This window comes from Clarias gariepinus, chromosome 26 (assembly GCF_024256425.1).
Source record: "Clarias gariepinus isolate MV-2021 ecotype Netherlands chromosome 26, CGAR_prim_01v2, whole genome shotgun sequence".
NCBI lineage: Eukaryota > Metazoa > Chordata > Actinopteri > Siluriformes > Clariidae > Clarias > Clarias gariepinus.
The window spans coordinates 13,220,956-13,234,875 of record NC_071125.1 but is presented as its reverse complement, the minus strand read 5'-3'; the positions used below and the strand labels follow the sequence as shown (position 1 = coordinate 13,234,875).

The following is a 13,920-nucleotide window of genomic DNA, read 5'->3' as shown; positions in this document are numbered from 1 at the left end:
AATTATACTGCAAAATTGGTATGAGTGAATATTTTTCATTCAGGTGACTGATGGTATCTGGTGAGCAGCAATACAGATAAATAAGGAAGCTTTCCGTCAACTATAAACATCATTAATCATGAGGCCAGCCACTGCCTGACCGGCTGTCCTCGCACCACAGTGCAAGAACGAGGGATTAAGAGAGAGCGACAGTTGTTTATCACAGAGGAGAAGGGTAAATAGGTGCCTACTGACAAGATTCAAGCTGCAATATTTAATTATTTTATTTGATCTTTTCTATCCTTTAAATCCTTTCCATTATACTTAATTGCTAGACAAAGAGAACAACCTCATTACCATCAAAATCTTTAGAATAAAGGATTGAAATAAATAAATCTAACAAAAGAAGGCCAAAAAAGAGTAGCATATTATGTAAAAAGAAAAAAAAAAACTGTATAAAACTCACAGGATTGGAATTAAACTGAGCCTTATCAGAAAGAAAAAAACAAAAAAATTTGCTAGATATAGGACTTGGCAATGGACAACAGGTTATTTGGTCTAATGAACAGTCAAGTAGTCATAATTTAACTCTTGAAGTGTGTATATATTTTTTGGGTCACTCTGTATATGTTTGACAGATTTACAACATTTTAAATAATTTTGATAATAGAAGCAGGCTTTTGGCTAATTAGTTTGATCATTTTAGATACATTTTAAGCCTACGACCAACAAAATAACAGATTTTTATATTAATGATTAATTAATTGAGAAACCTGTTGGTGCCAGTTGGAATTTGGGCTGTTTTTTAATGCTAGCTTCTCCATCAAGATTTTTTCCACCAACAGTATTTTTGTACTTTGGTTGCATATATTTGTAAAAGAAATGTATTTTTGTATTTTGTGTACACTGTTATGTTTAGATAAATATGTTGAAATAAATGATATATGTAAGTTTATAGACATTTGGAGAAATAATACTGAGCGTGCTGGAGAATGAGTTCTTCTGGTACAGTAACTTTGTCACACTTGCTCTTTTCTATTTTTTGCAAAATCCTGGAGTAAACCTTTCTACTTTAAAGCCATGCAAATATTCTTTTGTAATGTTTTTTGTAATCTATTACTTTTACAAGGAATGTTTGGAAATAATCAATGGATTTGTACATAATAATATAGACATAATAAACATATACAGTATAACAACATATGTGCAGCTTCTCATTACCCAAACAACCATATCAGATAACATATTCTGTGGTTGTGGCAAAAATGGTAGTCTGTTTTAGAAGGGTTAAATTATTGTGCTGCATCAAAAAAAGAAACTGAAATTGCACAAACTACTAAAATTGAGTTAGAACTATAAAATGCATTATAAGAACCTGGAAAGATAAGAGTGAACTATTATCTTTGAAAAAGAAATGTGGTCAGAAAAGCATCCCAAATAAGCATAAATGATGCAAGATCTCACGGCAATTATCAATAGTGAAAGTAAGAACATTTCTACATTCAGTACGAAGAGAGGGAGTTGGACGTAAAAGCTTATCAGTGAGGTTAAACAGGAAATGATATTGGATTAGCGTATCAACACTATGTCATAGCCCTAATCAAAGCATATACTTTTCAGAAAGATCATTACCCCAAATGGAGGTTACTATATATGTTAACTTCACCAGCCATTGTTTGCAACATAAAAATGGACGCAATGATAAAAATAACAAAAGTAAAAAAAACAACAACAAAGTCTTGGAAAAGTCTTTAATTAACCTTCCCCTTTTTCCCTCTGATATTGTCCTTTGTTGTGTCAATGTGTGTTTTGACCCATCATGTTGCTGCAAAAGGGTTCTCATAAATACATTAGATGGATTTCTCTGTAAATTGCATGAATGTTTCTGAATTCTGAATACATTTACTACAATCATTATGATTTATATCAGTATATATATATTATATACAGATTCCTGAGCCTATTCCTACAACAACCATGCAAGGCCATGCCATGACACTACCTTCACCATGCTTTATCGATAAACCCAGAAAATGTATTTCTCCACTTCGGCTTTTCCATCTTTTAGGTAAAGGTTCAATCTGGCCATCTGATTGTTACAGCTGATAAGTGATTTATATCTTGTGATATTACCTCTATATTTCTGCTCTCAAATCCTTTAAATTGTGGATTGTAATAACTTCTTCCCTGCCCTGTGGAAGTTGTTGATGTCAGTGGCTGTTGTGTACTGTATGAGCTGGTCAAACCTCTTAACTGTTTACCCTGCCTTTTACCTCTTACCCATAACTTTTGATCAAAGTGTTTATGTGTAGACTTTAATAGTGTTTCATTCTCACTGCTAGAGTAAAACATGCACTATGCACCGTATAATAATATGTTAAACTCGCTTAGTAAAAGCTTTTTAAATAATTCACAATCTAAGTGTGTTGCATTAGAGCAAGTACTAATACATCAGTAGTTTTACAGGTGGCATGCATAAAACAATGTGCCTTGTGTAACAGGTCATTTTTAACTATTACCCTTTATTATTTTCTTTTCCCTATCAACTTGCACACAAGTTTGACCTTTAACGTGGTTAAAGCAAACCACTTTATATGTTTGTCTTTGTGTATTGCACCCACACAGGTGAATTTCCTGCTATTTGTTTTTCTGTAACTCTTTAATATTGAATAGCACACCAAAGCTCTCTTCTGAATGAATAATTCTTTTTTGTAATTGTACTTTCTTTTGGCCGAATAGCACTGCCAGGAAAAAAAAGAGGGAGAAAGAACACAAAGGACAGTTAATTTGTGATTTCCTCTGCTCATTCGGAGGCAAATTAAGTGTCAAATAGCTAATATAGAGCATATTTCATTTTATGAGCTTTTAATTTAATTCTTTGCGCTCATATCAGGGCTGTTAGCGGCGGTTAGGCACTACGCTAGCGGCTTCTACTCAAACCAAAGGGGTAATAAATAAACATGTTTCAATTAAAGCCTTCCAAAATAATAATATGCGGCTGTGCAAATCAGCAGAGGGCAAGGAAAATGAGATGGTTATAACCATTGGGAGGGTTTTTTTTGAGTGGAGGGGTCTGGGGGTGGTGTTTTTGTAGCCGTTGATACCCACTCACAGCTCAAGGCATGCCGGTTAGATTAATAGCACAGCTGCAAGGTAAAAGCAGCTGTAATTACAGGCTGTAATGAGAGGCAGCATGGGGAAATACTGCAATAATATCCTGCCTGTACTTACGCATATATTTAAGAGCACTATTAACGATTAATTCTGTTCACCTAGGAGAACTTGTGTTAAAACAATTCAATTTTTCTTCCTTAACCTCTACTCCCCAGACTCCATCAATCCCAAATGCACCTCTGAGCACACACGCATGCACACACACACACACACACACACACATACACACACACAGACACACAGAGGTGCACACAAACATATAGCTTAAAAAACAGCACTGGATATCTCAGATTAGGTCCAACAGAAACACAACTGTTAGTTCACCTGAATCCCTATCTCCAGGAATGTATTATTTTTATGACCTCCATCAATAATGAAATTAGAATGACAAAATGTCAAGAAAGGTCTAAGGTTCACAGCAAGTGTCTGACATGCTATTTGACAGACTGTAATACAATTTTTCCTTAAAAATACATAAAGGTGTCAGCCAGATCACAATTTCAAACAAACTTTTTTTCTATTGTTCCTTTAACGAAGATCAGAGGCAGAAAAACATTTGATGGTCAGCTTGATGTGGGTCAGTTTCTGTGTAAGAAATTTAACTTTAATTGTTTTAGAACATGTATGCTAGTCCTTTTTGCAATTGCTAGACATTGAAGACAACTGAAAACTTGACACTTTTGGTGGCAAACCATCCAATGTAGATAATCAAATATATATCAAGTCAATTTAATTTAAGTGCCTTTTATTTCAACCATGTACAGTACACACTGAAATGAAACAATTTTACCCAGGACCAATGTGATGCTTAAAACAACATATAATTACACCAGACTATATATAACTAAAAGGCTTACAAAACAGGACTAAATAAAGCGCTTATGTAAAATAATGCAATGAGTGTGAGCCAGTACAATCACTACACTCATCGCTTTTACAGTTTTACTCATAACATTTTTTTTTCTTAAGCACTGATCAGCCATAAGATTACGATCATCCGCCTAATATTGAGTACGTACCCCCTTCATTCCTGAGCACGGTACAAATCAATCGTTCCTAATGTGAAAACGCCCTTAGTCTTTTTCCCTTTCTAACACTCCACTTACTGTTCTTGGAGACACTAACCTCCCCTCTGACAAGCTTAAATCCTCTTTCCTCCTTCCTCTACTTAACCCCTTCTCACTAACATTAAACACCTAGACATGGTTTTGTGTGCCGGTTCTCAGCCACAGATATCACTGCTATCCCAAATCTCATGTCCCCTTCCTCTGTGTTTAGGTTTACCCTATCATCCTTCCTAGACCCAGACTCCTTTTCTTCTCTAACATTGAAGAATGAAGATGACCCTTCTATTCCCTCTCTCCGATGTACTGTGCAGCAATAGAAGAGAATCAAGAACTGCAGAGAGAAGGTGAAAGAAACAACAACTTGACTCCTCAGGTCACAACATCATCCATCCTTCATTTCTTCCTTTTTTTTTTTGTTTGTTTTCAGAGGGCTGGACATTCTTGTATTTTTATGTAGTGTTGGGGAATATTTCTCCATGCTTCCTGAAGAATATTTTGTGGCTGCAGTATTTGCCTTGGTACCATTTTCCCATATGTTCGAAAATGAAGTATATGCGTGAGTGGTGTCCAAGCACATCCAGAGCCTGATAGATAGATGATAGATCGGCTTTTCTCTTAAATACACTATTTTTTTTTTGTTGTTGTTGCTATAAACCTGTTGTTGATGGACCAATGAAGGTTCTACGGCAGGTGAACAAGAAACCTGGTGCCCTTGTTGATCTTCATGAAAAAGCTGTCGATGTTCAGTTCAGCCTAGTTGTTCTGTGCTCTTCTGAAGTCAACAAGCATCTGCTTTGCTTTTATTTTGTTCACCCCGGAATAAGTTATTTGTTGTGCTAGCAGTGTGTTTTGGGTCATTGCTTTGCTGCATGATGAAGTTCGAGTCAATTTGATTAAATGCATTTCTTTGTAAATTGGCAGAGAGAATAATTTTGTAATGTTCCGAAATAATTCTGCTACTACCTTCATGAGTTTTATAATTAAAACAGATTAGTCAGACATATCCAGTAGTGCCCATGCATGCCTAAGCCATGACATTACCTCCACCATTGTTGAACAATGACCTTGTATTTTTAGTTCATGAGCAGATGCTCTCTCTCTTTCTTGACCTTTTGGCCTTTCTGTCGCTTAGATTAATCTTCGTTTATCTTAGGGAAATCTAAGAAACCTCCCTGTAGAGGTTGTTGGTGATGACACTTGAGTTTTTCTTTACATATCTCTCATTATTTCTGTCATCAACTGTTGTTGTTTCCTTGGTCAAGCTGTTTAAAGTCTGGTTGTTACAGTGGTTTCTTTATTTTAAAAGATTCAATTATTTGTCACATGTACCTTACAGCACAGGGGCCTTGCTCAAGGGCTCAACAGTGCCAACTTGGTGGTGCTGGGGCTCAAACCCCCAACCTTCCAATCAGTAACCCACAGCTTTAACCATTTGAGCCACCACTGCCCTAAAGTGGTCCAGCAGGTTGTATCCAATGACTTTCAAATTATTGTACTGAATATGTCCAATGGTTGTATGTTTCTCTGATCAAGGTTACATGCTTTGTACAGGCCCCTGGCAAGACAGCATTTATGGCAAACTGCACATCCTGCTGGATATTTTGATGCAGACATTGCCTGGGAAAGGAAATTTCCTAAGCAAAGAAAAGTAAAGCGCAAAGACCACCATGCTTGGAGGAGTAAATACCCTCTGTCTCACAGAAACAGTGCTGCAAAGGCATTAAGAAGACTCTACAGACAAGGATGGATGAACCGAGGGTTGATGTGCTTTTCCTAACATTTACAGCCCTCACCAAATGCTGTGTTTTGCTTACAGCTCACTATATCCTTAAATGACTGCTTATATCATGTTCTAGCCAATCAGAGATGAAACTAAATTCTTTTAACCAATCATAATACAGAAAGAAACTTTTATCTTAAAGCATGCATGTTACTGCATCTCTTTAAGCTATAATAAGAATACTGCTAGAAATTGCACATTGAAAAATGTTTAATATTTTTAATGTGATTCAAAGGTACTGAGACTGGCACTGCTGATCAGTCTCAATCTCAGCTGAACCTCCACTTTGTGTACTCTTTCCCTTTTAGTTCAGTACAGTCCATCCTTTATTTGACACATATAAATTGCTGCACAGAGAAATTCTTTATTATTTACATATCCCAGCTTTGTTAGTAGGCAGGGGTCAGAGCACAGGGAGAGCCATTATACAACCTTGGAGCAGACAGGGTTAAGGGCAACTTAGTGGAGCTAAGTGGGGCTTAAACTGCTGACCTTACGATTAGTAACTGCAAATAGCTTTATTGGCACATACAGAGATCAAACACACAACCTTGGCGTAATTAGTACCACACTCTAACTAGCTGAGCTAACCAGCCTTTTACACAGAAAACCTTTTAGGGTTCTATAAGTAACTATTTTTTAAGATAGTGCTTTGAACTGTGTGCACAAGGCTGAATAACAATTTGTAAGCATAAGAACTTGATATAATCGTTCCGTCTTTTCAGTGTTACAGTAACTATATTCACCCATTTACTTCTTACTAAGAAATATGCACCATGTCAACACATAATATTAACAATAAAAGATCTGATCATTATTCTCTGCCATATTCATTTTCTCCTTATGAAAATAAGCCGATGTATATCTCATACGCTATTAAGCAGATACCGCCTGAGCACTTAAATACAGGTGTGGCAAGTCAAGCGTGCACAGTAGATAACGTAAGAAAGGTACACAACTTCACCTTCAATTTAAGTCACCATCTCCAGCAATTCCTCCCCCCTCTCTTACCTGTTCTGTGACTCTTTCATCATTCCTACTGCTTGATAAACCACAGCAAATTGTGTGCCTGAGTCTTGTTTGAGTTGTGTGTAGGCCATTATCTCCACATAAGCTAGATGCTAAATTATATTTGCCATTTTGTTTGTGCCAACACAGGACATCAATCATGTCCCTAGTTCCCTTTTTTTCTCTCACTATTTTTTTCTGGCTGTGTTTCTTTTTACACTGCTCTTTAGCCCATGGGGTAAGAGTGTGGAGATGACATAAAAAATTCATTACTCTTAACAGCATTACTGCATTGGAGAGATATGACTGTAGAATATTGGTTGGGGAGAGAGGGAGAAATAGAGAGATAGAAGAAGAAAATATAATGATAAAGAATATTAAATATGGGCCATGCATTAAATGCTGTCCCAAACATTTTGTAGCCCATACATCTGTTGATCCGCCTTATCTATCCGTTTAACTGACCACAGAAAAAAAAAATACACAGATGTACAGTAAAATAATAAATTTGAAAGCTAATATAAAAACAATTAGACTAACTTTTTAGAAATGACTATAGTACACCCAAGGCTTTTTCATAATTGGCCCGAATACTTACAGTGATGTGAAAAAGTCTTGAGCCACACCTCATTTATTCATGTTAAATTTAATTATATTCATGTTAAATTAAATCCAATTATTTGTTTTTGTAACAACCTCAACAGCAACCTTATTATCCCTTTCGTCTGTTCCAACCACTAAGCATTCAGTATCACCAGTATACTAATCATAGTGTCATCTCCTAATATCAGTGTATTTCTGAAACAGTAGCCTGATTATCTGTTATCACAGAAAGAATCAGGTGTCTGTTTTACACTGGTTCATGGTGTTATGGATTCTCCAGTGACAGGAGTGCGCCCAAATCTTTTTTCGCTCCTCTCTCACTTCAGGAAACTCATTTGGCACATGGCCTTCCCTCTAGCAGCTGGGTAAAGGGGCGGGGCCGCTAAACCTGGCAAGGCTGGCGTGAGATCATCAGCTAAGTACATTGGGCATTGTCCGGTCTTTAAAAAAGAGGCATGAAGTTCAGTTCAGGGGCTCAGAATTCAGGAGAAACAGTTATGCACCTCATGGACTTTGAATGTGTGTGGGTTGCACACCGCTGCTCAGCAGCCTGCCAAAGGGTCAACCACTGGAGGATACCCCTCTGCACTATCGCTTTAGTTTTCTGGCCAGTCATTGAATTTTAGTCGCCAAAAAAACAACAACCTGGAAACACCATCGATGCAGAAGGAAATGGCTACGATGCCTGGGATTCGATGCCTCAATTCCCCCTTTTTCATATTTTTCTAAAAAAATGCCCTTTTTATTTAAGTCTTCCCCTCGTGTTTGCAGTGTCCCCTGAATTAAAAATCTAAGAACGCCTTAATAATGCCTTTTATGATTGAATGATTCATAGGTCACTCGTTTAACAAACATAAAACCATTCCTCAAAAAATGGTTAGATAACAGTCTTTACTGAAAATGCAAGCAAAAATCTTCTAGAAGTCTAGAGAACGATTATTAAAAGTACAAGAAAGTCTGGTTCTGTGGGGTGTTTCAGGACCTTTGCCCTGTACTGTATGTCCATATTCAAATACCATTCTGGTGTGATTGATTTGGGGGCTCAAAAGTGTACGTTTGCCTTAACACAAATTTCTTTCAATCTGCTTAGCGCAGTGAACTGGGACAAGACCCATGTCTGGGAGCTTCTTAACCTTCAAGCACAATGTGTGTTTAATAAATGATGTTAATGTGCACAACTAACAAAAGCATCTCAGCACTCAGCAATGTGATGACTAGTATTTCTAAAAAATTTGTTACGTCACACCATCGTTGAATCTGCACGCTCCTTAAATGCATCGACTGAGGCAGCTTAACACCATATTTGTGGGTTCTTTAGGTGAATTAACAAGCATGAGGGAGAGTGGCATACTGAGAGGGTCTTCTTATTGCATTCTTGATTCTGTGTGAAAATGCCTCCAGACAACCCTGAAAAGATTCAGTACAAAATGAAATTTTATAAGAACTGGGAGTGGCAACTGTGGTGCCAAAGCAATTTGGCAGCTTCTAACCCATGCCACCAATGAGACAAATGCAAATAAATAACCTGTTTTCTAAAGCTCTGTATTAGTTTTTAATTAGGAAAGACAGGAATTGAACAGCAGCTAAACAAAAGTCTAGATATATCTATTAGACAGATTAGTGCTTGCCTCTCCAGGGTCCGGGTTCGATTCCCAGCCAGGTTTGCTTCCCACCTCTGCGTGCATTGAGTTTGCATGTTCTTTCCGTGTTTGTGGGTTTCCTCCGGGTACTCTGGTTTCTTCCCACAGTCCAAAGACATGCAGATTAGGCTAACTGTTGTTATTAAATTGCCTGTAGTGTGAATAAATGTGTGACTCTATGTGTGTGTGTGTATGTGTGTGTGCCCTGCGATGGATTGCCATCCGTCCAGGGTGTACCCTGCCTTGTGCCCTAAGTCTGCAAGGATAAGCTCCAGGCCCCCTCAACTTTGTATACAGAATAAAGAGGTATAGACCTGCGTTGTGATCATGATGAGTGCGATAAGTGAGCGATTGTGTGTGTGTGTTTGTTTGTGTGTGTGTAGGTGTTATTCTCCTCCTCCTCTTCCTGTTTACTTTATATCTTTCTGACCCCAAGTATATCTCGGAGTCATGTCAAATGCAGAATTTCTCTGATGTCATTGTGGGATATGGACAGGAGTCTGGTTCAGGTCAAATCATCTCCAGGTGAACTCTAAGACCAAGGAGATGGTAATATATGTTTATCTGACTGGGCAAACACTACTACTGATCACCACCAAAGGGAATTAATGTCAATGTGGTAAGGACTTACAAATACTGTACCTACTGTAGTAAGAAGACTGTACCTGTGCAAAAAGGTCAGAGCCTGATGTTGTTCCTGAGGAAACCCTCTTAACATCTGCAAAAAGCTCCTACAGATGCTTTACGATGTACGATTAGTAGAGCGGAATCCGTGGTTGGATTTGAACTGGACTTTCTGGAGCTAATTCTTGAAAAGAGGACCTTAAACAATTTTTCTGTCTATCATGTCCATCACTCCAACTTCTGAATGTCAAGCAGAAGAGTATATTCACTGGCAGACTTATATCACAAATCTGCTCTCCTGACAAACTCAGAGAATTCTTTGGTCCCATGGCCATATTCTGTTTCAACACCTCTTTATGGTGCTTGGGGCTGTGATTGAGAATCTTGGTGGTTGTGATCGTCCCTCAGCTACTACTTAATCTTAGTTATTTATGAGGAGAGCTGGAATGAGACCACACGTGCACAATAGTGCACAAATGAATGACGTGTGCACAATACTGCACAATAGTGCATGTTCATAAATGATGTGAAATGTTGTGAAACATTATGGCTTTACAAACACTCTTGTCATTCTCATGCATTTCTATGCTCTCTTGCACTGTCCATGGTGGATTTGCTTGGATAGTCATTAAATTTAACATTTAAAGTGTTTAATTTTGTTCCGTTTTTCCCTAAACTTGTCCGGTACCTTGCTAACTAACACGCATGATGTATCTAGGACTTTTTCTCAATCCCTACCCATCCAAACACAGCCTCTACATCGAATGTGGCATTCTCAGGCATTATCAAGCATTACTAGTATTATCATTATCAGCTAATGCCAGCAAAGCAGGCTTGGTTCGTTTACATATTTTAGGTCCGTAACCAAAGCTGCCAACTTTCACGCATTGAGGATGAGACTTATGTAATCACTCATCTTCACATATGCTCACACCATACTTCCAATTTCTCACACATTCATATAAAAAAATTGTCTGTGTTAGACGCAAACAAAATCTTTAAATTTCAGCCTCTTTCTGATAAGTCAGCTATGAATGACTTTTGTTTTAAAGTCAAACCACTTGCCCTCAGTAAATGTATTCTGATACAGCCAGATGTATTCTGGCTGGAGCGCACCAGCATGATGCTCCGAGGCTTTTTTTTCTCCATGTGAAAAGAAATTATATTTGTGTAATCCAGTTGAAATTAACGTCAATTTATGGCTGGGTGAAAGCATCAATCAAACACAAAGGAAAGGATAATATTCGGAACAGTCATAATAGAACAAAACAGTAATAATAAATAAATAATTTATTAAAATTATAATAAATAATAAAATAAATCATATTTAAATGCATATAGACTGCAGCACAGTTGCACATCAGTTAAAAATCGTTAAAAGAGTTTAAAGGAGTAAGTGATGGTAGTAACATACTGTATGTCAGTATGTTCAGTGACATTAGTATATTTGCATTAGGTTTAATCATGTACAGTAGCACTTGAAATTACGTGTGCACAAGAGACAGGAACAGAGAGTTCCATAATAATACATGAGGCACAATTCCACCTTATATTTGGCGTCTTTTCTCCCTTCCTTTTCCTCTCCAATGCTCTTATTTTCAGAAACTCTCTCTAAACTATTCTGAAAAGTTGCCAGCTCTGTGCACCAGAGTTAGTTTGGAAGCGGACCAAGACCCACATTTTCAAGCAATCTTGGTTCACTTGCTTGGTGCACACAGAAGTGCTAAGTCACACTTGTTAAAGTGGCCCGCACTAACAAAGCACCTGCACCAGAGTTCGTTTAAAATAAACCAAACCACATTTTAAATACTCTGCTGGTCTGTCTATTATATTGTAGCGTTTTTACGGCGGAAAGAATGCTGGAGAGACGAGTGAGCTTATTTGCTGCCCAATGCAATGGCTGGGAGTACTTTATTAGGCACTCAGCATGTATAGCATGAACAGCACCTTCACTCAGGAGCCTACATCCAATTCAGCGTCAGCCTGAACTGGGGCATATTTCACACGTCACACACCTCAACACACACAAAACAGGGCCGAAGTCACTAACCCAAACACCTTTCCCCATCATGGTGAACACACCGACATCCCCGCAAGGCATGCTGGTCGTCAGCCGCCGCCCCGCCCACGCCATACTGCCCCCACCCGAGCTGTGACCGTCCCCGGTCACCACGACGAACTTTGTTTCGGAGGCGTGGAGGTGGTCGGCGCTGGCGGTGGGAACGCCGGCGTCCTTTGGCAGGTGAGGGATAAACGCGAACATAGTCCTGAGGCGGTCCGGCCTCCACAGAGTTCGATGTTTCATCGGCGTGCGGCTGGTAAGGCGCAAGACGGTCCCGGTGGAGCAAAACTCGTACCCGCCCCGCCAACCGCACCCGGTAGATGACATCGGAGAGCCGAGCTATTACCGTACAGGGGCCCACCCAGTGAGACACACGCCCGGCTGAGAGCCCCCTTTTCCTCCTTCCGGAGGAACACACCCACACCTGCTTGCCAGCAGCAAAATCTCGCCCCTGGCTGTGAGTGTCCATGCCCATCCGCCCCATAGGTGCCCCCTGCTTGGTGTCATCTGCTTGGCGATGAGCGGATCGCGGTTCAGCTGTGACACCGGCGAAACGACTGCGGGTGATGCAGTAACTCGGCTGCACGCTGGCTCGGACGGCTGATCACCGCTGGAGAGCCTGGAGGACTGCACGGGGGAAATGTTCGCCGTCGAGGGTTCTACGTCGTCACGGCGCTCCACTCGCTCGCAGCACCGAGGGTTTCCCGCTCGGTCTGCTACCGGAAGTTCCGCCCCCCCGGGTGTGTGCTGCTAACCTGTCCGGCTGTGGCTTGGGTCCGAGCAACCTGGCTACCCCGAAGTTACCACGCAGAGTTCCGCCAGACAAGTTTAGCACCGCACCCCATCTCTCCAAAATGTCCAACCCCAAAACGCAGTCCTCCTCGACATTCCCCACGAAGAACTCGTGTGTAAAAGTTCGACCACCCACCTGGACTCGCGCTGTGCGACACGCCCGTACCTTCACGTAGCCCCCAACAACGGTGCGGATGTTGAAGGCAGGATCAGGCCGTTGGCAAACACGCTTGCTTTGCCCCAGTACTCCAGAGCGCAGCAGCGAAACAGTGGAGCCGGTGTCCACGAGCGCCCGCAGTAAGCCGTCCAGCACACAGTCGATGTAAAGCCCAGCGCGGCTTACCAAGCGTCCTCCCGGCGATAGTTTAGCGGCTGCTGGTGTACGCTGTCCCTCAGGCCTGAAAACGTTGCAGCGGTAGTCCGGCGGTCCCTGGCCTCAGCGTCGTCGCGGAATCTCGGAAGCGGTGTCGAGGCCTAGCCGCGACGGGTAGCCCTGTCCCGGCTAGGTTCACCTACCGAGCGCCACTGAGCTGCGGGTGGTCGCTCGGCTCTTTCGCCGTGATGTGCCGCCATTATGGGCTCAGCGCGCTCGGCCTCGCGCAGCGCCTCCTTACGGTCACCCGCGCCGTCGCCTCGCCGGCTGACGGCGCACGGAGCTGTAGCTGGCGCTTGCGCAACGTCCGCCTCCGCCCCGAGCTCCAGTGCCGGGATTTTCACCTCGCCGCTCCGCGTTGGTTGCCGTGGTGTGCTCGCTTTAGCGCCGTCGGGAAAGCGCTTCTTCTGTGCGAGTAGTCGCTCCGCTACTCGGCGGCCCGCTTGGATTTTCAGAAGGTCCTCCATTGTGCGCTCGAACCCGTTACTCTCCATCCCACTTCTGACACCAATGTAGCGTTTTTTATGCCGGAAAGAATGCTGGAGAGAAGAGTGAGCTTATTTGCTGCCCAATGCAATGGCTGGGAGTACTTTATTAGGCACTCAGCATGTATAGCATGAACAGCACCTTCACTCAGGAGCCTACATCCAATTCAGTGTCAGCCTGAACTGGAGCATATTTCACACATCACACACCTCAACACACACACAACAGGGCCGAAGTCACTAACCCAAACACCTTTCCCCATCATGGTGAACACACCGACATCCCCGCAAGGCATGCTGGTCAATATTTTGGATCGTATATTTTCTTAAAAG

At 41.1% G+C, this 13,920-nt stretch overlaps 1 protein-coding gene across 1 annotated transcript in view; it reads right to left on the bottom strand.

The window, feature by feature from the left end:
- gli3 (GLI family zinc finger 3) overlaps positions 1-13,920 on the bottom strand; it is a 216,674-nt gene that overhangs the window by 78,061 nt on the left and 124,693 nt on the right. The gene's annotated exons all lie outside the window — the stretch shown is intronic.